Genomic DNA, 27,870 nt, shown 5'->3' with positions numbered 1-27,870 from the left:
CCGACTTGTCTCCAAGTGTCTAGTGCTGCCTCGGGCACCTTATGGTCGTTCTCCTGTGAGTCTAGATTTTCGAATCCGACGCAAAACTGACAGTTAATTGTAACGTTCAGAGCCTCTTAATGACGATGGAACACACAAATTGCGTCGCAATTCAATACATCGTCCTCCAGCCGACTTGTCTCCAAGGGTCTCTTGCTGCCTCGGGCACCTTATCGTCATTCTCCTGTGAGTTTAGTTTTTCGAATACGACGCAAAACTGACAGTTAATTGTAACGTTCAGAGCCTGTTAATGACGACGGAACACACAAATTGCGTCGCGATTCAATACATCGTCCTCCAGCCGAATTGTCTCCGAGGTACTATTGCTGCCCCGGGCACCTTTTGGTCGTTCTCCAAGGAGTATAGCTTTTCGAATCCGGCTCAAAACTGACAGTTAATTGTAACGTTCAGAGCCTCTTAATGACGATGGAACACACAAATTGCGTCGCGATTCAATACATCGTCCTCCAGCCGACTTGTCTCCAAGGGTCTAGTGCTACCTCGGGCACCTTATGGTCGTTCTCCTGTGAGTCTAGATTTTTGAATCCGACGCAAAACTGACAGTTAATTGTAACGTTCAGAGCCTCTTAATGACGATGGAACACACAAATTGTGGCGCGATTCAATACATCGTCCTACAGCCGCCCTGCCTCCAAGGGTCTCTTGCTGCCTCGGGCACGTTATGGTCGTTCTCCTGTGAGTCTAGTTTTCCGAAAACGACGCAAAACTGACAGTTAATTGTAACGTTCAGAGCCTTATAATGACGATGGAACACACAATTTGCGTCGCGATTCAATACATCGTCCTCCAGCCGACTTGTCTCCGAGGTAGTATTGCTGTCCCGGGCACCTTTTGGTCGTTCTCCTATGAGTCTAGTTTATCGAATCAGGAGCAAAACTGACAGTTAATTGTAACGTTCAGAGCCTCTTAATGACGATGGAACACACAAATTGCGTCGCGATTCAATACATCGTCCTCCAGCCGACTTGTCTCCAAGGGTCTAGCGCTGCCTCGGGCACCTTATGGTCGTTCTCCTGTGAGTTTAGTTTTCCGAAAACGACGCAAAACTGACAGTTAATTGTAACGTTCAGAGCCTGATAATGACGATGGAACACACAATTTGCGTCGCGATTCAATACATCGTCCTCCAGCCGACTTGTCTCCGAGGTACTATTGCTGTCCCGGGCACCTTTAGTTCGTTCTCCTATGAGTCTAGTTTATCGAAACAGGCGCAAAACTGGCAGTTAATTGTAACGTTCTGAGCCTCTTAATGACGATGGAACACACAAATTGCGTCGCGATTCAATACTTCGTCCTCCAGCCGACTTGTCTCCAAGGGTCTGGTGCTGCCTGGGGCACCTTATGGTCGTTCTTCTGTGAGTCTAGATTTTCGAATCCGACGCAAAACTGACAGTTAATTGTAACGTTCAGAGCCTCTTAATGACGATGGAACACACAAATTGTGGCGCGATTCAATACATCGTCCTACAGCCGACCAGTCTCCAAGTGTCTCTTGCTGCATCGGGCACCTTATGGTCGTTCTCCTGTGAGTCTAGATTTTCGAATCCGACGCAAAACTGACAGTTAATTGCAACGTTCAGAGCCTCTTAATGACGATGGAACACACAAATTGCGTCGCGAATCAATACATCGTCATCCAGCCGACTTCTTTCCAACGGTCTATAGCTGCCTCGCGCACCTTATCGTCTTTCTCCTGTGAGTTTAGTTTTTCGAATACGACGCAAAACTGACAGTTAATTGTAACGTTCAGAGCCTGTTAATGACGATGGAACACACAAATTGCGTCGCGATTCAATACATCGTCCTCCAGCCGAATTGTCTCCGTGGTACTATTGCTGCCCCGGGCACCTTTTGGTCGTTCTCCTAGGAGTATAGTTTTTCGAATCCGGCTCAAAACTGACAGTTAATTGTAACGTTCAGAGCCTCTTAATGACGATGGAACACACAAATTGCGTCGCGATTCAATACATCGTCCTCCAGCCGACTTGTCTCCAAGGGTCTCTTGCTGCCTCGGGACGTTATGGTCGTTCTCCTGTGAGTCTAGTTTTCCGAAAACGACGCAAAACTGACAGTTAATTGTAACGTTCAGAGCCTGATAATGACGATGGAACACACAATTAGCGTCGCGATTCAATACATCGTCGTCCAGCCGACTTGTCTCCAAGGGTCTATAGCTGCCTCGGGCACCTTATCGTCGTTCTCCTGTGAGTTTAGTTTTTCGAATCCGACGCAAAACTGACAGTTAATTGTAACGTTCGGAGCCTCTTAATGACGATGGAACACACAAATTGCGTCGCGATTCAATACATCGTCCTACAGCCGCCCTGTCTCCAAGGGTCTCTTGCTGCCTCGGGCACGTTATGGTCGTTCTCCTGTGAGTCTAGTATTCCGAAAACGACGCAAAACTGACAGTTAATTGTAACGTTCAGAGCCTGATAATGACGATGGAACACACAATTTGCGTCGCGATTCAATACATCGTCCTCCAGCCGACTTGTCTCCGAGGTAGTATTGCTGTCCCGGGCACCTTTTGGTCGTTCTCCTATGAGTCTAGTTTATCGAATCAGGCGCAAAACTGACAGTTAATTGTAACGTTCAGAGCCTCTTAATGACGATGGAACACACAAATTGTGGCGCGATTCAATACATCGTCCTACAGCCGACCAGTCTCCTAGTGTCTCTTGCTGCATCGGGCACCTTATGGTCGTTCTCCTGTGAGTCTAGTTTTCCGAATACGACGCAAAACTGACAGTTAATTGTAACGTTCAGAGCCTGTTAATGACGATGGAACACACAAATTGCGTCGCGATTCAATACATCGTCCTCCAGCCGAATTGTCTCCGAGGTACTATTGCTGCCCCGGGCACCTTTTGGTCGTTCTCCTAGGAGTATAGTTTTTCGAATCCGGCTCAAAACTGACAGTTAATTGTAACGTTCAGAGCCTCTTAAGGACGATGGAACACACAAATTGCGTCGCGATTCAATACATCGTCCTCCAGCCGACTTGTCTCCAAGGGTCTAGTGCTGTCTCGGGCACCTTATGGTCATTCTCCTGTGAGTCTAGATTTTCGAATCCGACTCAAAACTGACAGTTAATTGTAACGTTCAGAGCCTCTTAATGACGATGGAACACACAAATTGCGTCGCGATTCAATACATCGTCCTCCAGCCGACTTGTCTCCAAGGGTCTAGTGCTGCCTCGGGCACCTTATGGTCGTTCTACTGTGAGTCTAGATTTTCGAATCCGACGCAAAACTGACAGTTAATTGTAATGTTCAGAGCCTCTTAATGACGATGGAACACACAAATTGTGCCGCGATTCAATACATCGTCCTACAGCCGCCCTGTCTCCAAGGGTCTCTTGCTGCTCGGGACGTTATGGTCGTTCTCCTGTGAGTCTAGTTTACCGAAAACGACGCAAAACTGACAGTTAATTGTAACGTTCAGAGCCTGTTAATGACGATGGAACACACAAATTGCGTCGCGATTCAATACATCGTCCTCCAGCCGAATTGTCTCCGAGGTACTACTGCTGCCCCGGGCACCTTTTGGTCGTTCTCCTAGGAGTATAGTTTTTCGAATCCGGCGCATAACTGACAGTTAATTGTAACGTTCAGAGCCTCTTAATGACGGTGGAACACACAAATTGCGTCGCGATTCAATACATCGTCCTCCAGCCGACTTGTCTCCAAGGGTCTAGTGCTGCCTCGGGCACCTTATGGTCGTTCTCCTGTGAGTCTAGATTTTCGAATCCGACGCAAAACTGACAGTTAATTGTAACGTTCAGAGCCTCTTAATGACGATGGAACACACAAATTGCGTCGCGATTCAATACATCGTCCTACAGCCGCCCTGTCTCCAAGGGTCTCTTGCTGCCTCGGGCACGTTATGGTCGTTCTCCTGTGAGTCTAGTATTCCGAAAACGACGCAAAACTGACAGTTAATTGTAACGTTCAGGGCCTGATAATGACGATGGAACACACAATTTGCGTCGCGATTCAATACATCGTCCTCCAGCCGACTTGTCTCCGAGGTAGTATTGCTGTCCCGGGCACCTTTTGGTCGTTCTCCTATGAGTCTAGTTTATCGAATCAGGCGCAAAACTGACAATTGTAACGTTCAGAGCCTCTTAATGACGATGGAACACACAAATTGTGGCGCGATTCAATACATCGTCCTACAGCCGACCAGTCTCCTAGTGTCTCTTGCTGCATCGGGCACCTTATGGTCGTTCTCCTGTGAGTCTAGTTTTCCGAATACGACGCAAAACTGACAGTTAATTGTAACGTTCAGAGCCTGTTAATGACGATGGAACACACAAATTGCGTCGCGATTCAATACATCGTCCTCCAGCCGAATTGTCTCCGAGGTACTATTGCTGCCCCGGGCACCTTTTGGTCGTTCTCCTAGGAGTATAGTTTTTCGAATCCGGCGCATAACTGACAGTTAATTGTAACGTTCAGAGCCTCTTAATGACGGTGGAACACACAAATTGCGTCGCGATTCAATACATCGTCCTCCAGCCGACTTGTCTCCAAGGGTCTAGTGCTGCCTCGGGCACCTTATGGTCGTTCTCCTGTGAGTCTAGATTTTCGAATCCGACGCAAAACTGACAGTTAATTGTAACGTTCAGAGCCTCTTAATGACGATGGAACACACAAATTGCGTCGCGATTCAATACATTGTCCTCCAACCGACTTGTCTCCAAGGGTCTATAGCTGCCTCGGGCACCTTATCGTCATTCTCCTATGAGTTTAGTTTTTCGAATAAGACGCAAAACTGACAGTTAATTGTAACGTTCAGAGCCTCTTAATGACGGTGGAACACACAAATTGCGTCGCGATTCAATACATCGTCCTCCAGCCGACTTGTCTCCAAGGTTCTAGTGCTGCCTCGGGCACCTTATGGTCGTTCTCCTGTGAGTCTAGATTTTCGAATCCGACGCAAAACTGACAGTTAATTGTAACGTTCAGAGCCTCTTAATGACGATGGAACACACAAATTGCGTCGCGATTCAATACATCGTCCTCCAGCCGACTTGTCTCCAAGGGTCTAGTGCTGCCTCGGGCACCTTATGGTCGTTCTCCTGTGAGTCTAGATTTTCGAATCCGACGCAAAACTGACAGTTAATTGTAAGGTTCAGAGCCTCTTAATGACGATGGAACACACAAATTGCGTCGCGATTCAATACATCGTCCTCCAGCCGACTTGTCTCCAAGGGTCTCTTGCTGCCTCGGGCACCTTATCGTCATTCTCCTGTGAGTTTAGTTTTTCGAATACGACGCAAAACTGACAGTTAATTGTAACGTTCAGAGCCTCTTAATGACGACGGAACACACAAATTGCGTCGCGATTCAATACATCGTCCTCCAGCCGAATTGTCTCCGAGGTACTATTGCTGCCCCGGGCACCTTTTGGTCGTTCTCCAAGGAGTATAGCTTTTCGAATCCGGCTCAAAACTGACAGTTAATTGTAACGTTCAGAGCCTCTTAATGACGATGGAACACACAAATTGCGTCGCGATTCAATACATCGTCCTCCAGCCGACTTGTCTCCAAGGGTCTAGTGCTGCCTCGGGCACCTTATGGTCGTTCTCCTGTGAGTCTAGATTTTCGAATCCGACGCAAAACTGACAGTTAATTGTAACGTTCAGAGCCTCTTAATGACGATGGAACACACAAATTGCGTCGCGATTCAATACATCGTCCTCCAGCCGACTTGTCTCCAAGGGTCTAGTGCTGCCTCGGGCACCTTATGGTCGTTCTCCTGTGAGTCTAGATTTTCGAATCCGACGCAAAACTGACAGTTAATTGTAAGGTTCAGAGCCTCTTAATGACGATGGAACACACAAATTGCGTCGCGATTCAATACATCGTCCTCCAGCCGACTTGTCTCCAAGGGTCTCTTGGTGCCTCGGGCACCTTATCGTCATTCTCCTGTGAGTTTAGTTTCTCGAATCCGGCTCAAAACTGACAGTTAATTGTAACGTTCAGAGCCTCTTAATGACGATGGAACACACAAATTGCGTCGCGATTCAATACATCGTCCTCCAGCCGACTTGTCTCCAAGGGTCTATAGCTGCCTCGGGCACCTTATCGTCGTTCTCCTGTGAGTTTAGTTTTTCGAATCCGACGCAAAACTGACAGTTAATTGTAACGTTCGGAGCCTCTTAATGACGATGGAACACACAAATTGCGTCGCGATTCAATACATCGTCCTACAGCCGCCCTGTCTCCAAGGGTCTCTTGCTGCCTCGGGCACGTTATGGTCGTTCTCCTGTGAGTCTAGTATTCCGAAAACGACGCAAAACTGACAGTTAATTGTAACGTTCAGAGCCTGATAATGACGATGGAACACACAATTTGCGTCGCGATTCAATACATCGTCCTCCAGCCGACTTGTCTCCGAGGTAGTATTGCTGTCCCGGGCACCTTTTGGTCGTTCTCCTATGAGTCTAGTTTATCGAATCAGGCGCAAAACTGACAGTTAATTGTAACGTTCAGAGCCTCTTAATGACGATGGAACACACAAATTGTGGCGCGATTCAATACATCGTCCTACAGCCGACCAGTCTCCTAGTGTCTCTTGCTGCATCGGGCACCTTATGGTCGTTCTCCTGTGAGTCTAGTTTTCCGAATACGACGCAAAACTGACAGTTAATTGTAACGTTCAGAGCCTGTTAATGACGATGGAACACACAAATTGCGTCGCGATTCAATACATCGTCCTCCAGCCAAATTGTCTCCGAGGTACTATTGCTGCCCCGGGCACCTTTTGGTCGTTCTTCTAGGAGTATAGTTTTTCGAATCCGGCGCAAAACTGACAGTTAATTGTAACGTTCAGAGCCTCTTAATGACGGTGGAACACACAAATTGCGTCGCGATTCAATACATCGTCCTCCAGCCGACTTGTCTCCAAGGGTCTAGTGCTGCCTCGGGCACCTTATGGTCGTTCTCCTGTGAGTCTAGATTTTCGAATCCGACGCAAAACTGACAGTTAATTGTAACGTTCAGAGCCTCTTAATGACGATGGAACACACAAATTGCGTCGCGATTCAATACATTGTCCTCCAGCCGACTTGTCTCCAAGGGTCTATAGCTGCCTCGGGCACCTTATCGTCATTCTCCTATGAGTTTAGTTTTTCGAATACGACGCAAAACTGACAGTTAATTGTAACGTTCAGAGCCTCTTAATGACGGTGGAACACACAAATTGCGTCGCGATTCAATACATCGTCCTCCAGCCGACTTGTCTCCAAGGTTCTAGTGCTGCCTCGGGCACCTTATGGTCGTTCTCCTGTGTGTCTAGATTTTCGAATCCGACGCAAAACTGACAGTTAATTGTAACGTTCAGAGCCTCTTAATGACGATGGAACACACAAATTGCGTCGCGATTCAATACATCGTCCTCCAGCCGACTTGTCTCCAAGGGTCTAGTGCTGCCTCGGGCACCTTATGGTCGTTCTCCTGTGAGTCTAGATTTTCGAATCCGACGCAAAACTGACAGTTAATTGTAACGTTCAGAGCCTCTTAATGACGATGGAACACACAAATTGTGGCGCGATTCAATACATCGTCCTACAGCCGCCCTGTCTCCAAGGGTCTCTTGCTGCCTCGGGCACGTTATGGTCGTTCTCCTGTGAGTCTAGTTTTCCGAAAACGACGCAAAACTGACAGTTAATTGTAACGTTCAGAGCCTGATAATGACGATGGAACACACAATTTGCGTCGCGATTCAATACATCGTCCTCCAGCCGACTTGTCTCCGAGGTAGTATTGCTGTCCCGGGCACCTTTTGGTCGTTCTCCTATGAGTCTAGTATATCGAATCAGGCGCAAAACTGACAGTTAATTGTAACGTTCAGAGCCTCTTAATGACGATGGAACACACAAATTGCGTCGCGATTCAATACTTCGTCCTCCAGCCGACTTGTCTCCAAGGGTCTAGTGCTGCCTCGGGCCCCTTATGGTCGTTCTTCTGTGAGTCTAGATTTTCGAATCCGACGCAAAACTGACAGTTAATTGTAACGTTCTGTGCCTGATAATGACGATGGAACACACAATTTTCGTCGCGATTCAATACATCGTCCTCCAGCCGAATTGTCTCCAAGGGTCTATTGCTGCCTCGGGCACCTTATGGTCGTTCTCCTGTGAGTCTACATTTTCGAATCCGACGCAAAACTGACAGTTAATTGTAACGTTCAGAGCCTGTTAATGACGATGGAACACACAAATTGCGTCGCGATTCAATACATCGTCCTCCAGCCGACTTGTCTCCAAGGGTCTAGTGCTGCCTCGGGCACCTTATGGACGTTCTCCTGTGAGTCTAGATTTTCGAATCCGACGCAAAACTGACAGTTAATTGTAACGTTCAGAGCCTCTTAATGACGATGGAACACACAAATTGCGTCGCGATTCAATACATCGTCCTCCAGCCGACTTGTCTCCAAGGGTCTCTTGCTGCCTCGGGCACCTTATCGACATTCTCCTGTGAGTTTAGTTTTTCGAATACGACGCAAAACTGACAGTTAATTGTAACGTTCAGAGCCTGTTAATGACGACAGAACACAAAAATTGCGTCGCGATTCAATACATCGTCCTCCAGCCGAATTGTCTCCGAGGTACTATTGCTGCCCCGGGCAACTTTTGGTCGTTCTCCAAGGAGTATAGCTTTTCGAATCCGGCTCAAAACTGACAGTTAATTGTAACGTTCAGAGCCTCTTAATGACGATGGAACACACAAATTGCGTCGCGATTCAATACATCGTCCTCCAGCCGACTTGTCTCCAAGGGTCTAGTGCTGCCTCGGGCACCTTATGGTCGTTCTCCTGTGAGTCTAGATTTTCGAATCCGACGCAAAACTGACAGTTAATTGTAACGTTCAGAGCCTCTTAATGACGATGGAACACACAAATTGTGGCGCGATTCAATACATCGTCCTACAGCCGCCCTGTCTCCAAGGGTCTCTTGCTGCCTCGGGCACGTTATGGTCGTTCTCCTGTGAGTCTAGTTTTCCGAAAACGACGCAAAACTGACAGTTAATTGTAACGTTCAGAGCCTTATAATGACGATGGAACACACAATTTGCGTCGCGATTCAATACATCGTCCTCCAGCCGACTTGTCTCCGAGGTAGTATTGCTGTCCCGGGCACCTTTTGGTCGTTCTCCTATGAGTCTAGTTTATCGAATCAGGCGCAAAACTGACAGTTAATTGTAACGTTCAGAGCCTCTTAATGACGATGGAACACACAAATTGCGTCGCGATTCAATACATCGTCCTCCAGCCGACTTGTCTCCAAGGGTCTGGTGCTGCCTGGGGCACCTTATGGTCGTTCTTCTGTGAGTCTAGATTTTCGAATCCGACGCAAATTGACAGTTAATTGTAACGTTCAGAGCCTCTTAATCACGATGGAACACACAAATTGTGGCGCGATTCAATACATCGTCCTACAGCCGACCAGTCTCCAAGTGTCTCTTGCTGCATCGGGCACCTTATGGTCGTTCTCCTGTGAGTCTAGTTTTCCGAATACGACGCAAAACTGACAGTTAATTGTAACCTTCAGAGCCTGTTAATGACGATGGAACACACAAATTGCGTCGCGATTCAATACATCGTCCTCCAGCCGAATTGTCTCCGAGGTACTATTGCTGCCCCGGGCACCTTTTGGTCGTTCTCCTAGGAGTATAGTTTTTCGAATCCGGCGCAAAACTGACAGTTAATTGTAACGTTCAGAGCCTCTTAATGACGATGGAACACACAAATTGCGTCGCAAATCAATACATCGACCTCCAGCCGACTTGTCTCCGAGGGTCTATTGCTGCCTCGGGCACCTTATGGTCGTTCTCCTGTGAGTCTAGATTTTCGAATCCGACGCAAAACTGACAGTTAATTGTAACGTTCAGAGCCTCTTAATGACGATGGAACACACAAATTGCGTCGCGATTCAATACATCGTCCTCCAGCCGACTTGTCTCCAAGGGACTATAGCTGCCTCGGGCACCTTATCGTCGTTCTCCTGTGAGTTTAGTTTTTCGAATCCGACGCAAAACTGACAGTTAATTGTAACATTCAGAGCCTCTTAATGACGATGGAACACACAAATTGCGTCGCGATTCAATACATCGTCCTCCAGCCGAATTGTCTCCGAGGTACTATTGCTGCCCCGGGCACCTTTTGGTCGTTCTCCTAGGAGTATAGTTTTTCGAATCCGGCGCAAAACTGACAGTTAATTGTAACGTTCAGAGCCTCTTAATGACGATGGAACACACAAATTGCGTCGCGTTTCAATACATCGACCTCCAGCCGACTTATCTCCAAGGGTCTAGTGCTACCTCGGGCACCTTATGGTCGTTCTCCTGTGAGTCTAGATTTTCGAATCCGACGCAAAACTGACAGTTAATTGCAACGTTCAGGGCCTCTTAATGACGATGGAACACACAAATTGCGTCGCGAATCAATACATCGTCCTCCAGCCGACTTGTCTCCAACGGTCTATAGCTGCCTCGGGCACCTTATCGTCATTCTCCTGTGAGTTTAGTTTTTCGAATACGACGCAAAACTGACAGTTAATTGTAACGTTCAGAGCCTGTTAATGACGACGGAACACACAAATTGCGTCGCGATTCTATACATCGTCCTCCAGCCGAATTGTCTCCGAGGTACTATTGCTGCCCCGGGCACCTTTTGGTCGTTCTCCAAAGAGTATAGCTTTTCGAATCCGGCTCAAAACTGACAGTTAATTGTAACGTTCAGAGCCTCTTAATGACGATGGAACACACAAATTGCGTCGCGATTCAATACATCGTCCTCCAGCCGGATTGTCTCCAAGGGTCTAGTGCTGCCTCGGGCACCTTATGGTCGTTCTCCTGTGAGTCTAGATTTTCGAATCCGACGCAAAACTGACAGTTAATTGTAACGTTCAGAGCCTCTTAATGACGATGGAACACACAAATTGTGGCGCGATTCAATACATCGTCCTACAGCCGCCCTGTCTCCAAGGGTCTCTTGCTGCCTCGGGCACGTTATGGTCGTTCTCCTGTGAGTCTAGTTTTCCGAAAACGACGCAAAACTGACAGTTAATTGTAACGTTCTGAGCCTCTTAATGACGATGGAACACACAAATTGCGTCGCGATTCAATACTTCGTCCTCCAGCCGACTTGTCTCCAAGGGTCTGGTGCTGCCTGGGGCACCTTATGGTCGTTCTTCTGTGAGTCTAGATTTTCGAATCCGACGCAAATTGACAGTTAATTGTAACGTTCAGAGCCTCTTAATGACGATGGAACACACAAATTGTGGCGCGATTCAATACATCGTCCTACAGCCGACCAGTCTCCAAGTGTCTCTTGCTGCATCGGGCACCTTATGGTCGTTCTCCTGTGAGTCTAGTTTTCCGAATACGACGCAAAACTGACAGTTAATTGTAACCTTCAGAGCCTGTTAATGACGATGAAACACACAAATTGCGTCGCGATTCAATACATCGTCCTCCAGCCGAATTGTCTCCGAGGTACTATTGCTGCCCCGGGCACCTTTTGGTCGTTCTCCTAGGAGTATAGTTTTTCGAATCCGGCGCAAAACTGACAGTTAATTGTAACGTTCAGAGCCTCTTAATGACGATGGAACACACAAATTGCGTCGCGATTCAATACATCGACCTCCAGCCGACTTGTCTCCGAGGGTCTATTGCTGCCTCGGGCACCTTATGGTCGTTCTCCTGTGAGTCTAGATTTTCGAATCCGACGCAAAACTGACAGTTAATTGTAACGTTCAGAGCCTCTTAATGACGATGGAACACACAAATTGCGTCGCGATTCAATACATCGTCCTCCAGCCGACTTGTCTCCAAGGGACTATAGCTGCCTCGGGCACCTTATCGTCGTTCTCCTGTGAGTTTAGTTTTTCGAATCCGAAGCAAAACTGACAGTTAATTGTAACATTCAGAGCCTCTTAATGACGATGGAACACACAAATTGCGTCGCGATTCAATACATCGTCCTCCAGCCGAATTATCTCCGAGGTACTATTGCTGCCCCGGGCACCTTTTGGTCGTTCTCCTAGGAGTATAGTTTTTCGAATCCGGCGCAAAACTGACAGTTAATTGTAACGTTCAGAGCCTCTTAATGACGATGGAACACACAAATTGCGTCGCGATTCAATACATCGACCTCCAGCCGACTTATTTCCAAAGGTCTAGTGCTGCCTCGGGCACCTTATGGTCGCTCTCCTGTGAGTCTAGATTTTCGAATCCGACGCAAAACTGACAGTTAATTGCAACGTTCAGAGCCTCTTAATGACGATGGAACACACAAATTGCGTCGCGAATCAATACATCGTCCTCCAGCCGACTTGTCTCCAACGGTCTATAGCTGCCTCGCGCACCTTATCGTCTTTCTCCTGTGAGTTTAGTTTTTCGAATACGACGCAAAACTGACAGTTAATTGTAACGTTCAGAGCCTGTTAATGACGATGGAACACACAAATTGCGTCGCGATTCAATACATCGTCCTCCAGCCGAATTGTCTCCGTGGTACTATTGCTGCCCCGGGCACCTTTTGGTCGTTCTCCTAGGAGTATAGTTTTTCGATTCCGGCTCAAAACTGACAGTTAATTGTAACGTTCAGAGCCTCTTAATGACGATGGAACACACAAATTGCGTCGCGATTCAATACATCGTCCTCCAGCCGACTTGTCTCCAAGGGTCTAGTGCTGTCTCGGGCACCTTATGGTCGTTCTCCTGTGAGTCTAGATTTTCGAATCCGACGCAAAACTGACAGTTAATTGTAACGTTCAGAGCCTCTTAATGACGATGGAACACACAAATTGCGTCGCGATTCAATACATCGTCCTCCAGCCGACTTGTCTCCAAGGGTCTATAGCTGCCTCGGGCACCTTATCGTCGTTCTCCTGTGAGTTTAGTTTTTCGAATCCGACGCAAAACTGACAGTTAATTGTAACGTTCGGAGCCTCTTAATGACGATGGAACACACAAATTGCGTCGCGATTCAATACATCGTCCTACAGCCGCCCTGTCTCCAAGGGTCTCTTGCTGCCTCGGGCACGTTATGGTCGTTCTCCTGTGAGTCTAGTTTTCCGAAAACGACGCAAAACTGACAGTTAATTGTAACGTTCAGAGCCTGATAATGACGATGGAACACACAATTTGCGTCGCGATTCAATACATCGACCTCCAGCCGACTTATCTCCAAGGGTCTAGTGCTACCTCGGGCACCTTATGGTCGTTCTCCTGTGAGTCTAGATTTTCGAATCCGACGCAAAACTGACAGTTAATTGCAACGTTCAGGGCCTCTTAATGACGATGGAACACACAAATTGCGTCGCGAATCAATACATCGTCCTCCAGCCGACTTGTCTCCAACGGTCTATAGCTGCCTCGGGCACCTTATCGTCATTCTCCTGTGAGTTTAGTTTTTCGAATACGACGCAAAACTGACAGTTAACTGTAACGTTCAGAGCCTGTTAATGACGACGGAACACACAAATTGCGTCGCGATTCTATACATCGTCCTCCAGCCGAATTGTCTCCGAGGTACTATTGCTGCCCCGGGCACTTTTGGTCGTTCTCCAAAGAGTATAGCTTTTCGAATCCGGCTCAAAACTGACAGTTAATTGTAACGTTCAGAGCCTCTTAATGACGATGGAACACACAAATTGCGTCGCGATTCAATACATCGTCCTCCAGCCGGATTGTCTCCAAGGGTCTAGTGCTGCCTCGGGCACCTTATGGTCGTTCTCCTGTGAGTCTAGATTTTCGAATCCGACGCAAAACTGACAGTTAATTGTAACGTTCAGAGCCTCTTAATGACGATGGAACACACAAATTGTGGCGCGATTCAATACATCGTCCTACAGCCGCCCTGTCTCCAAGGGTCTCTTGCTGCCTCGGGCACGTTATGGTCGTTCTCCTGTGAGTCTAGTTTTCCGAAAACGACGCAAAACTGACAGTTAATTGTAACGTTCAGAGCCTTATAATGACGATGGAACACACAATTTGCGTAGCGATTCAATACATCGTCCTCCAGCCGACTTGTCTCCGAGGTACTATTGCTGTCCCGGGCACCTTTAGTTCGTTCTCCTATGAGTCTAGTTTATCGAAATAGGCGCAAAACTGACAGTTAATTGTAACGTTCTGAGCCTCTTAATGACGATGGAACACACAAATTGCGTCGCGATTCAATACTTCGTCCTCCAGCCGACTTGTCTCCAAGGGTCTGGTGCTGCCTGGGGCACCTTATGGTCGTTCTTCTGTGAGTCTAGATTTTCGAATCCGACGCAAATTGACAGTTAATTGTAACGTTCAGAGCCTCTTAATGACGATGGAACACACAAATTGTGGCGCGATTCAATACATCGTCCTACAGCCGACCAGTCTCCAAGTGTCTCTTGCTGCATCGGGCACCTTATGGTCGTTCTCCTGTGAGTCTAGTTTTCCGAATACGACGCAAAACTGACAGTTAATTGTAACCTTCAGAGCCTGTTAATGACGATGGAACACACAAATTGCGTCGCGATTCAATACATCGTCCTCCAGCCGAATTGTCTCCGAGGTACTATTGCTGCCCCGGGCACCTTTTGGTCGTTCTCCTAGGAGTATAGTTTTTCGAATCCGGCGCAAAACTGACAGTTAATTGTAACGTTCAGAGCCTCTTAATGACGATGGAACACACAAATTGCGTCGCGATTCAATACATCGACCTCCAGCCGACTTGTCTCCGAGGGTCTATTGCTGCCTCGGGCACCTTATGGTCGTTCTCCTGTGAGTCTAGATTTTCGAATCCGACGCAAAACTGACAGTTAATTGTAACGTTCAGAGCCTCTTAATGACGATGGAACACACAAATTGCGTCGCGATTCAATACATCGTCCTCCAGCCGACTTGTCTCCAAGGGACTATAGCTGCCTCGGGCACCTTATCGTCGTTCTCCTGTGAGTTTAGTTTTTCGAATCCGACGCAAAACTGACAGTTAATTGTAACATTCAGAGCCTCTTAATGACGATGGAACACACAAATTGCGTCGCGATTCAATACATCGTCCTCCAGCCGAATTATCTCCGAGGTACTATTGCTGCCCCGGGCACCTTTTGGTCGTTCTCCTAGGAGTATAGTTTTTCGAATCCGGCGCAAAACTGACAGTTAATTGTAACGTTCAGAGCCTCTTAATGACGATGGAACACACAAATTGCGTCGCGATTCAATACATCGACCTCCAGCCGACTTATTTCCAAAGGTCTAGTGCTGCCTCGGGCACCTTATGGTCGCTCTCCTGTGAGTCTAGATTTTCGAATCCGACGCAAAACTGACAGTTAATTGCAACGTTCAGAGCCTCTTAATGACGATGGAACACACAAATTGCGTCGCGAATCAATACATCGTCCTCCAGCCGACTTGTCTCCAACGGTCTATAGCTGCCTCGCGCACCTTATCGTCGTTCTCCTGTGAGTTTAGTTTTTCGAATACGACGCAAAACTGACAGTTAATTGTAACGTTCAGAGCCTGTTAATGACGATGGAACACACAAATTGCGTCGCGATTCAATACATCGTCCTCCAGCCGAATTGTCTCCGTGGTACTATTGCTGCCCCGGGCACCTTTTGGTCGTTCTCCTAGGAGTATAGTTTTTCGATTCCGGCTCAAAACTGACAGTTAATTGTAACGTTCAGAGCCTCTTAATGACGATGGAACACACAAATTGCGTCGCGATTCAATACATCGTCCTCCAGCCGACTTGTCTCCAAGGGTCTAGTGCTGTCTCGGGCACCTTATGGTCGTTCTCCTGTGAGTCTAGATTTTCGAATCCGATGCAAAACTGACAGTTAATTGTAACGTTCAGAGCCTCTTAATGACGATGGAACACACAAATTGCGTCGCGATTCAATACATCGTCCTCCAGCCGACTTGTCTCCAAGGGTCTATAGCTGCCTCGGGCACCTTATCGTCGTTCTCCTGTGAGTTTAGTTTTTCGAATCCGACGCAAAACTGACAGTTAATTGTAACGTTCGGAGCCTCTTAATGACGATGGAACACACAAATTGCGTCGCGATTCAATACATCGTCCTACAGCCGCCCTGTCTCCAAGGGTCTCTTGCTGCCTCGGGCACGTTATGGTCGTTCTCCTGTGAGTCTAGTTTTCCGAAAACGACGCAAAACTGACAGTTAATTGTAACGTTCAGAGCCTGATAATGACGATGGAACACACAATTTGCGTCGCGATTCAATACATCGTCCTCCAGCCGACTTGTCTCCAAGGGTCTATAGCTGCCTCGGGCACCTTATCGTCGTTCTCCTGTGAGTTTAGTTTTTCGAATCCGACGCAAAACTGACAGTTAATTGTAACGTTCGGAGCCTCTTAATGACGATGGAACACACAAATTGCGTCGCGATTCAATACATCGTCCTACAGCCGCCCTGTCTCCAAGGGTCTCTTGCTGCCTCGGGCACGTTATGGTCGTTCTCCTGTGAGTCTAGTATTCCGAAAACGACGCAAAACTGACAGTTAATTGTAACGTTCAGAGCCTGATAATGACGATGGAACACACAATTTGCGTCGCGATTCAATACATCGTCCTCCAGCCGACTTGTCTCCGAGGTAGTATTGCTGTCCCGGGCACCTTTTGGTCGTTCTCCTATGAGTCTAGTTTATCGAATCAGGCGCAAAACTGACAGTTAATTGTAACGTTCAGAGCCTCTTAATGACGATGGAACACACAAATTGTGGCGCGATTCAATACATCGTCCTACAGCCGACCAGTCTCCTAGTGTCTCTTGCTGCATCGGGCACCTTATGGTCGTTCTCCTGTGAGTCTAGTTTTCCGAATACGACGCAAAACTGACAGTTAATTGTAACGTTCAGAGCCTGTTAATGACGATGGAACACACAAATTGCGTCGCGATTCAATACATCGTCCTCCAGCCGAATTGTCTCCGAGGTACTATTGCTGCCCCGGGCACCTTTTGGTCGTTCTCCTAGGAGTATAGTTTTTCGAATCCGGCGCAAAACTGACAGTTAATTGTAACGTTCAGAGCCTCTTAATGACGGTGGAACACACAAATTGCGTCGCGATTCAATACATCGTCCTCCAGCCGACTTGTCTCCAAGGGTCTAGTGCTGCCTCGGGCACCTTATGGTCGTTCTCCTGTGAGTCTAGATTTTCGAATCCGACGCAAAACTGACAGTTAATTGTAACGTTCAGAGCCTCTTAATGACGGTGGAACACACAAATTGCGTCGCGATTCAATACATCGTCCTCCAGCCGACTTGTCTCCAAGGGTCTAGTGCTGCCTCGGGCACCTTATGGTCGTTCTCCTGTGAGTCTAGATTTTCGAATCCGACGCAAAACTAACAGTTAATTGTAACGTTCAGAGCCTCTTAATGACGATGGAACACACAAATTGCGTCGCGATTCAATACATCGTCCTCCAGCCGACTTGTCTCCAAGGGTCTATAGCTGCCTCGGGCACCTTATCGTCATTCTCCTATGAGTTTAGTTTTTCGAATACGACGCAAAACTGACAGTTAATTGTAACGTTCAGAGCCTCTTAATGACGATGGAACACACAAATTGCGTCGCGATTCAATACATCGTCCTCCAGCCGACTTGTCTCCAAGGGTCTAGTGCTGCCTCGGGCACCTTATGGTCGTTCTCCTGTGAGTCTAGATTTTCGAATCCGACGCAAAACTGACAGTTAATTGTAACGTTCAGAGCCTCTTAATGACGATGGAACACACAAATTGCGTCGCGATTCAATACATCGTCCTCCAGCCGACTTGTCTCCAAGGGTCTAGTGCTGCCTCGGGCAGCTTATGGTCGTTCTCCTGTGAGTCTACATTTTCGAATCCGACGCAAAACTGACAGTTAATTGTAATGTTCAGAGCCTCTTAATGACGATGGAACACACAAATTGTGGCGCGATTCAATACATCGTCCTACAGCCGCCCTGTCTCCAAGGGTCTCTTGCTGCCTCGGGCACGTTATGGTCGTTCTCCTGTGAGTCTAGTTTTCCGAAAACGACGCAAAACTGACAGTTAATTGTAACGTTCAGAGCCTGATAATGACGATGGAACACACAATTTGCGTCGCGATTCAATACATCGTCCTCCAGCCGACTTGTCTCCAAGGGTCTATAGCTGCCTCGGGCACCTTATCGTCGTTCTCCTGTGAGTTTAGTTTTTCGAATCCGACGCAAAACTGACAGTTAATTGTAACGTTCGGAGCCTCTTAATGACGATGGAACACACAAATTGCGTCGCGATTCAATACATCGTCCTACAGCCGCCCTGTCTCCAAGGGTCTCTTGCTGCCTCGGGCACGTTATGGTCGTTCTCCTGTGAGTCTAGTATTCCGAAAACGACGCAAAACTGACAGTTAATTGTAACGTTCAGAGCCTGATAATGACGATGGAACACACAATTTGCGTCGCGATTCAATACATCGTCCTCCAGCCGACTTGTCTCCGAGGTAGTATTGCTGTCCCGGGCACCTTTTGGTCGTTCTCCTATGAGTCTAGTTTATCGAATCAGGCGCAAAACTGACAGTTAATTGTAACGTTCAGAGCCTCTTAATGACGATGGAACACACAAATTGCGTCGCGATTCAATACATCGTCCTCCAGCCGACTTGTCTCCAAGGGTCTAGTGCTGCCTCGGGCACCTTATGGTCGTTCTCCTGTGAGTCTAGATTTTCGAATCCGACGCAAAACTAACAGTTAATTGTAACGTTCAGAGCCTCTTAATGACGATGGAACACACAAATTGCGTCGCGATTCAATACATCGTCCTCCAGCCGACTTGTCTCCAAGGGTCTATAGCTGCCTCGGGCACCTTATCGTCATTCTCCTATGAGTTTAGTTTTTCGAATACGACGCAAAACTGACAGTTAATTGTAACGTTCAGAGCCTCTTAATGACGATGGAACACACAAATTGCGTCGCGATTCAATACATCGTCCTCCAGCCGACTTGTCTCCAAGGGTCTAGTGCTGCCTCGGGCACCTTATGGTCGTTCTCCTGTGAGTCTAGATTTTCGAATCCGACGCAAAACTGACAGTTAATTGTAACGTTCAGAGCCTCTTAATGACGATGGAACACACAAATTGCGTCGCGATTCAATACATCGTCCTCCAGCCGACTTGTCTCCAAGGGTCTAGTGCTGCCTCGGGCAGCTTATGGTCGTTCTCCTGTGAGTCTACATTTTCGAATCCGACGCAAAACTGACAGTTAATTGTAATGTTCAGAGCCTCTTAATGACGATGGAACACACAAATTGTGGCGCGATTCAATACATCGTCCTACAGCCGCCCTGTCTCCAAGGGTCTCTTGCTGCCTCGGGCACGTTATGGTCGTTCTCCTGTGAGTCTAGTTTTCCGAAAACGACGCAAAACTGACAGTTAATTGTAACGTTCAGAGCCTGATAATAACGATGGAACACACAATTTGCGTCGCGATTCAATACATCGTCCTCCAGCCGACTTGTCTCCAAGGGTCTATAGCTGCCTCGGGCACCTTATCGTCGTTCTCCTGTGAGTTTAGTTTTTCGAATCCGACGCAAAACTGACAGTTAATTGTAACGTTCGGAGCCTCTTAATGACGATGGAACACACAAATTGCGTCGCGATTCAATACATCGTCCTACAGCCGCCCTGTCTCCAAGGGTCTCTTGCTGCCTCGGGCACGTTATGGTCGTTCTCCTGTGAGTCTAGTATTCCGAAAACGACGCAAAACTGACAGTTAATTGTAACGTTCAGAGCCTGATAATGACGATGGAACACACAATTTGCGTCGCGATTCAATACATCGTCCTCCAGCCGACTTGTCTCCGAGGTAGTATTGCTGTCCCGGGCACCTTTTGGTCGTTCTCCTATGAGTCTAGTTTATCGAATCAGGCGCAAAACTGACAGTTAATTGTAACGTTCAGAGCCTCTTAATGACGATGGAACACACAAATTGTGGCGCGATTCAATACATCGTCCTACAGCCGACCAGTCTCCTAGTGTCTCTTGCTGCATCGGGCACCTTATGGTCGTTCTCCTGTGAGTCTAGTTTTCCGAATACGACGCAAAACTGACAGTTAATTGTAACGTTCAGAGCCTCTTAATGACGATGGAACACACAAATTGCGTCGCGATTCAATACATCGTCCTCCAGCCGAATTGTCTCCGAGGTACTATTGCTGCCCCGGGCACCTTTTGGACGTTCTCCTAGGAGTATAGTTTTTCGAATCCGGCGCAAAACTGATAGTTAATTGTAACGTTCAGAGCCTCTTAATGACGGTGGAACACACAAATTGCGTCGCGATTCAATACATCGTCCTCCAGCCGACTTGTCTCCAAGGGTCTAGTGCTGCCTCGGGCACCTTATGGTCGTTCTCCTGTGAGTCTAGATTTTCGAATCCGACGCAAAACTGACAGTTAATTGTAACGTTCAGAGCCTCTTAATGACGGTGGAACACACAAATTGCGTCGCGATTCAATACATCGTCCTCCAGCCGACTTGTCTCCAAGGGTCTAGTGCTGCCTCGGGCACCTTATGGTCGTTCTCCTGTGAGTCTAGATTTTCGAATCCGACGCAAAACTAACAGTTAATTGTAACGTTCAGAGCCTCTTAATGACGATGGAACACACAAATTGCGTCGCGATTCAATACATCGTCCTCCAGCCGACTTGTCTCCAAGGGTTTATAGCTGCCTCGGGCACCTTATCGTCATTCTCCTATGAGTTTAGTTTTTCGAATACGACGCAAAACTAACAGTTAATTGTAACGTTCAGAGCCTCTTAATGACGATGGAACACACAAATTGCGTCGCGATTCAATACATCGTCCTCCAGCCGACTTGTCTCCAAGGGTCTAGTGCTGCCTCGGGCACCTTATGGTCGTTCTCCTGTGAGTCTAGATTTTCGAATCCGACGCAAAACTGACAGTTAATTGTAACGTTCAGAGCCTCTTAATGACGGTGGAACACACAAATTGCGTCGCGATTCAATACATCGTCCTCCAGCCGACTTGTCTCCAAGGGTCTAGTGCTGCCTCGGGCACCTTATGGTCGTTCTCCTGTGAGTCTAGATTTTCGAATCCGACGCAAAACTGACAGTTAATTGTAATGTTCAGAGCCTCTTAATGACGATGGAACACACAAATTGTGGCGCGATTCAATACATCGTCCTACAGCCGCCCTGTCTCCAAGGGTCTCTTGCTGCCTCGGGCACGTTATGGTCGTTCTCCTGTGAGTCTAGTTTTCCGAAAACGACGCAAAACTGACAGTTAATTGTAACGTTCAGAGCCTGATAATGACGATGGAACACACAATTTGCGTCGCGATTCAATACATCGTCCTCCAGCCGACTTGTCTCCAAGGGTCTATAGCTGCCTCGGGCACCTTATCGTCGTTCTCCTGTGAGTTTAGTTTTTCGAATCCGACGCAAAACTGACAGTTAATTGTAACGTTCGGAGCCTCTTAATGACGATGGAACACACAAATTGCGTCGCGATTCAATACATCGTCCTACAGCCGCCCTGTCTCCAAGGGTCTCTTGCTGCCTCGGGCACGTTATGGTCGTTCTCCTGTGAGTCTAGTATTCCGAAAACGACGCAAAACTGACAGTTAATTGTAACGTTCAGAGCCTGATAATGACGATGGAACACACAATTTGCGTCGCGATTCAATACATCGTCCTCCAGCCGACTTGTCTCCGAGGTAGTATTGCTGTCCCGGGCACCTTTTGGTCGTTCTCCTATGAGTCTAGTTTATCGAATCAGGCGCAAAACTGACAGTTAATTGTAACGTTCAGAGCCTCTTAATGACGATGGAACACACAAATTGCGTCGCGATTCAATACATCGTCCTCCAGCCGACTTGTCTCCAAGGGTCTAGTGCTGCCTCGGGCACCTTATGGTCGTTCTCCTGTGAGTCTAGATTTTCGAATCCGACGCAAAACTAACAGTTAATTGTAACGTTCAGAGCCTCTTAATGACGATGGAACACACAAATTGCGTCGCGATTCAATACATCGTCCTCCAGCCGACTTGTCTCCAAGGGTCTATAGCTGCCTCGGGCACCTTATCGTCATTCTCCTATGAGTTTAGTTTTTCGAATACGACGCAAAACTGACAGTTAATTGTAACGTTCAGAGCCTCTTAATGACGATGGAACACACAAATTGCGTCGCGATTCAATACATCGTCCTCCAGCCGACTTGTCTCCAAGGGTCTAGTGCTGCCTCGGGCACCTTATGGTCGTTCTCCTGTGAGTCTAGATTTTCGAATCCGACGCAAAACTGACAGTTAATTGTAACGTTCAGAGCCTCTTAATGACGATGGAACACACAAATTGCGTCGCGATTCAATACATCGTCCTCCAGCCGACTTGTCTCCAAGGGTCTAGTGCTGCCTCGGGCAGCTTATGGTCGTTCTCCTGTGAGTCTACATTTTCGAATCCGACGCAAAACTGACAGTTAATTGTAATGTTCAGAGCCTCTTAATGACGATGGAACACACAAATTGTGGCGCGATTCAATACATCGTCCTACAGCCGCCCTGTCTCCAAGGGTCTCTTGCTGCCTCGGGCACGTTATGGTCGTTCTCCTGTGAGTCTAGTTTTCCGAAAACGACGCAAAACTGACAGTTAATTGTAACGTTCAGAGCCTGATAATGACGATGGAACACACAATTTGCGTCGCGATTCAATACATCGTCCTCCAGCCGACTTGTCTCCAAGGGTCTATAGCTGCCTCGGGCACCTTATCGTCGTTCTCCTGTGAGTTTAGTTTTTCGAATCCGACGCAAAACTGACAGTTAATTGTAACGTTCGGAGCCTCTTAATGACGATGGAACACACAAATTGCGTCGCGATTCAATACATCGTCCTACAGCCGCCCTGTCTCCAAGGGTCTCTTGCTGCCTCGGGCACGTTATGGTCGTTCTCCTGTGAGTCTAGTATTCCGAAAACGACGCAAAACTGACAGTTAATTGTAACGTTCAGAGCCTGATAATGACGATGGAACACACAATTTGCGTCGCGATTCAATACATCGTCCTCCAGCCGACTTGTCTCCGAGGTAGTATTGCTGTCCCGGGCACCTTATGGTCGTTCTCCTATGAGTCTAGTTTATCGAATCAGGCGCAAAACTGACAGTTAATTGTAACGTTCAGAGCCTCTTAATGACGATGGAACACACAAATTGTGGCGCGATTCAATACATCGTCCTACAGCCGACCAGTCTCCTAGTGTCTCTTGCTGCATCGGGCACCTTATGGTCGTTCTCCTGTGAGTCTAGTTTTCCGAATACGACGCAAAACTGACAGTTAATTGTAACGTTCAGAGCCTCTTAATGACGATGGAACACACAAATTGCGTCGCGATTCAATACATCGTCCTCCAGCCGAATTGTCTCCGAGGTACTATTGCTGCCCCCGGGCACCTTTTGGACGTTCTCCTAGGAGTATAGTTTTTCGAATCCGGCGCAAAACTGATAGTTAATTGTAACGTTCAGAGCCTCTTAATGACGGTGGAACACACAAATTGCGTCGCGATTCAATACATCGTCCTCCAGCCGACTTGTCTCCAAGGGTCTAGTGCTGCCTCGGGCACCTTATGGTCGTTCTCCTGTGAGTCTAGATTTTCGAATCCGACGCAAAACTGACAGTTAATTGTAACGTTCAGAGCCTCTTAATGACGGTGGAACACACAAATTGCGTCGCGATTCAATACATCGTCCTCCAGCCGACTTGTCTCCAAGGGTCTAGTGCTGCCTCGGGCACCTTATGGTCGTTCTCCTGTGAGTCTAGATTTTCGAATCCGACGCAAAACTAACAGTTAATTGTAACGTTCAGAGCCTCTTAATGACGATGGAACACACAAATTGCGTCGCGATTCAATACATCGTCCTCCAGCCGACTTGTCTCCAAGGGTCTATAGCTGCCTCGGGCACCTTATCGTCATTCTCCTATGAGTTTAGTTTTTCGAATACGACGCAAAACTAACAGTTAATTGTAACGTTCAGAGCCTCTTAATGACGATGGAACACACAAATTGCGTCGCGATTCAATACATCGTCCTCCAGCCGACTTGTCTCCAAGGGTCTAGTGCTGCCTCGGGCACCTTATGGTCGTTCTCCTGTGAGTCTAGATTTTCGAATCCGACGCAAAACTGACAGTTAATTGTAACGTTCAGAGCCTCTTAATGACGGTGGAACACACAAATTGCGTCGCGATTCAATACATCGTCCTCCAGCCGACTTGTCTCCAAGGGTCTAGTGCTGCCTCGGGCACCTTATGGTCGTTCTCCTGTGAGTCTAGATTTTCGAATCCGACGCAAAACTGACAGTTAATTGTAATGTTCAGAGCCTCTTAATGACGATGGAACACACAAATTGTGGCGCGATTCAATACATCGTCCTACAGCCGCCCTGTCTCCAAGGGTCTCTTGCTGCCTCGGGCACGTTATGGTCGTTCTCCTGTGAGTCTAGTTTTCCGAAAACGACGCAAAACTGACAGTTAATTGTAACGTTCAGAGCCTGATAATGACGATGGAACACACAATTTGCGTCGCGATTCAATACATCGTCCTCCAGCCGACTTGTCTCCAAGGGTCTATAGCTGCCTCGGGCACCTTATCGTCGTTCTCCTGTGAGTTTAGTTTTTCGAATCCGACGCAAAACTGACAGTTAATTGTAACGTTCGGAGCCTCTTAATGACGATGGAACACACAAATTGCGTCGCGATTCAATACATCGTCCTACAGCCGCCCTGTCTCCAAGGGTCTCTTGCTGCCTCGGGCACGTTATGGTCGTTCTCCTGTGAGTCTAGTATTCCGAAAACGACGCAAAACTGACAGTTAATTGTAACGTTCAGAGCCTGATAATGACGATGGGACACACAATTTGCGTCGCGATTCAATACATCGTCCTCCAGCCGACTTGTCTCCGAGGTAGTATTGCTGTCCCGGGCACCTTTTGGTCGTTCTCCTATGAGTCTAGTTTATCGAATCAGGCGCAAAACTGACAGTTAATTGTAACGTTCAGAGCCTCTTAATGACGATGGAACACACAAATTGTGGCGCGATTCAATACATCGTCCTACAGCCGACCAGTCTCCTAGTGTCTCTTGCTGCATCGGGCACCTTATGGTCGTTCTCCTGTGAGTCTAGTTTTCCGAATACGACGCAAAACTGACAGTTAATTGTAACGTTCAGAGCCTGTTAATGACGATGGAACACACAAATTGCGTCGCGATTCAATACATCGTCCTCCAGCCGAATTGTCTCCGAGGTACTATTGCTGCCCCGGGCACCTTTTGGTCGTTCTCCTAGGAGTATAGTTTTTCGAATCCGGCGCAAAACTGACAGTTAATTGTAACGTTCAGAGCCTCTTAATGACGGTGGAACACACAAATTGCGTCGCGATTCAATACATCGTCCTCCAGCCGACTTGTCTCCAAGGGTCTAGTGCTGCCTCGGGCACCTTATGGTCGTTCTCCTGTGAGTCTAGATTTTCGAATCCGACGCAAAACTGACAGTTAATTGTAACGTTCAGAGCCTCTTAATGACGGTGGAACACACAAATTGCGTCGCGATTCAATACATCGTCCTCCAGCCGACTTGTCTCCAAGGGTCTAGTGCTGCCTCGGGCACCTTATGGTCGTTCTCCTGTGAGTCTAGATTTTCGAATCCGACGCAAAACTAACAGTTAATTGTAACGTTCAGAGCCTCTTAATGACGATGGAACACACAAATTGCGTCGCGATTCAATACATCGTCCTCCAGCCGACTTGTCTCCAAGGGTCTATAGCTGCCTCGGGCACCTTATCGTCATTCTCCTATGAGTTTAGTTTTTCGAATACGACGCAAAACTGACAGTTAATTGTAACGTTCAGAGCCTCTTAATGACGATGGAACACACAAATTGCGTCGCGATTCAATACATCGTCCTCCAGCCGACTTGTCTCCAAGGGTCTAGTGCTGCCTCGGGCACCTTATGGTCGTTCTCCTGTGAGTCTAGATTTTCGAATCCGACGCAAAACTGACAGTTAATTGTAACGTTCAGAGCCTCTTAATGACGATGGAACACACAAATTGCGTCGCGATTCAATACATCGTCCTCCAGCCGACTTGTCTCCAAGGGTCTAGTGCTGCCTCGGGCACCTTATGGTCGTTCTCCTGTGAGTCTAGTTTTCCGAATTCGACGCAAAACTGACAGTTAATTGTAACGTTCAGAGCCTCTTAATGACGATGGAACACACAAATTGTGGCGCGATTCAATACATCGTCCTACAGCCGCCCTGTCTCCAAGGGTCTCTTGCTGCCTCGGGCACGTTATGGTCGTTCTCCTGTGAGTCTAGTTTTCCGAAAACGACGCAAAACTGACAGTTAATTGTAACGTTCAGAGCCTGATAATGACGATGGAACACACAATTTGCGTCGCGATTCAATACATCGTCCTCCAGCCGACTTGTCTCCGAGGTAGTATTGCTGTCCAGGGCACCTTTTGGTCGTTCTCCTATGAGTCTAGTTTATCGAATCAGGCGCAAAACTGACAGTTAATTGTAACGTTCAGAGCCTCTTAATGATGATGGAACACACAAATTGCGTCGCGATTCAATACTTCGTCCTCCAGCCGACTTGTCTCCAAGGGTCTAGTGGTGCCTCGGGCCCCTTATGGTCGTTCTTCTGTGAGTCTAGATTTTCGAATCCGACGCAAAACTGACAGTTAATTGTAACGTTCTGAGCCTGATAATGATGATGGAACACACAATTTTCGTCGCGATTCAATACATCGTCCTCCAGCCGAATTGTCTCCAAGGGTCTATTGCTGCCTCGGGCACCTTATCGTCGTTCTCCTGTGAGTCTACATTTTCGAATCCGACGCAAAACTGACAGTTAATTGTAACGTTCAGAGCCTGTTAATGACGATGGAACACACAAATTGCGTCGCGATTCAATACATCGTCCTCCAGCCGAATTGTCTCCGAGGTACTATTGCTGCCCCGGGCACCTTTTGGTCGTTCTCCTAGGAGTATAGCTTTTCGAATCCGACGCAAAACTGACAGTTAATTGTAACGTTCAGAGCCTCTTAATGACGATGGAACACACAAATTGCGTCGCGATTCAATACATCGTCCTCCAGCCGACTTGTATCCAAGGGTCTAGTGCCGCCTCGGGCACCTTATGGTCGTTCTCCTGTGAGTCTACATTTTCGAATCCGACGCAAAACTGTCAGTTAATTGTAACGTTCAGAGCCTCTTAATGACGATGGAACACACAAATTGCGTCGCGAATCAATACATCGTCCTCCAGCCGATTTGTCTCCAAGGGTCTATAGCTGCCTCGGGCACCTTATCGTCGTTCTCCTGTGAGTTTAGTTTTTCGAATCCGACGCAGAACTGACAGTTAATTGTAACGTTCAGAGCCTCTTAATGACGATGGAACACACAAATTGCGTCGCGATTCAATACATCGTCCTCCAGCCGAATTGTCTCCGAGGTACTATTGCTGCCCCGGGCACCTTTTGGTCGTTCTCCTAGGAGTATAGCTTTTCGAATCCGGCGCAAAACTGACAGTTAATTGTAACGTTCAGAGCGTCTTAATGACGATGGAACACACAAATTGCGTCGCGATTCAATACATCGTCCTCCAGCCGACTTGTCTCCAAGGTAGTATTGCTGTCCCGGGCACCTTTTGGTCGTTCTCCTATGAGTCTAGTTTATCGAATCAGGCGCAAAACTGACAGTTAATTGTAACGTTCAGAGCCTCTTAATGACGATGGAACACACAAATTGTGGCGCGATTCAATACATCGTCCTCCAG

The sequence above is a fragment of the Schistocerca nitens genome, chromosome 10 (assembly GCF_023898315.1).
Source record: "Schistocerca nitens isolate TAMUIC-IGC-003100 chromosome 10, iqSchNite1.1, whole genome shotgun sequence".
Lineage (NCBI taxonomy): Eukaryota > Metazoa > Arthropoda > Insecta > Orthoptera > Acrididae > Schistocerca > Schistocerca nitens.
This window is presented reverse-complemented; position numbering follows the sequence as displayed.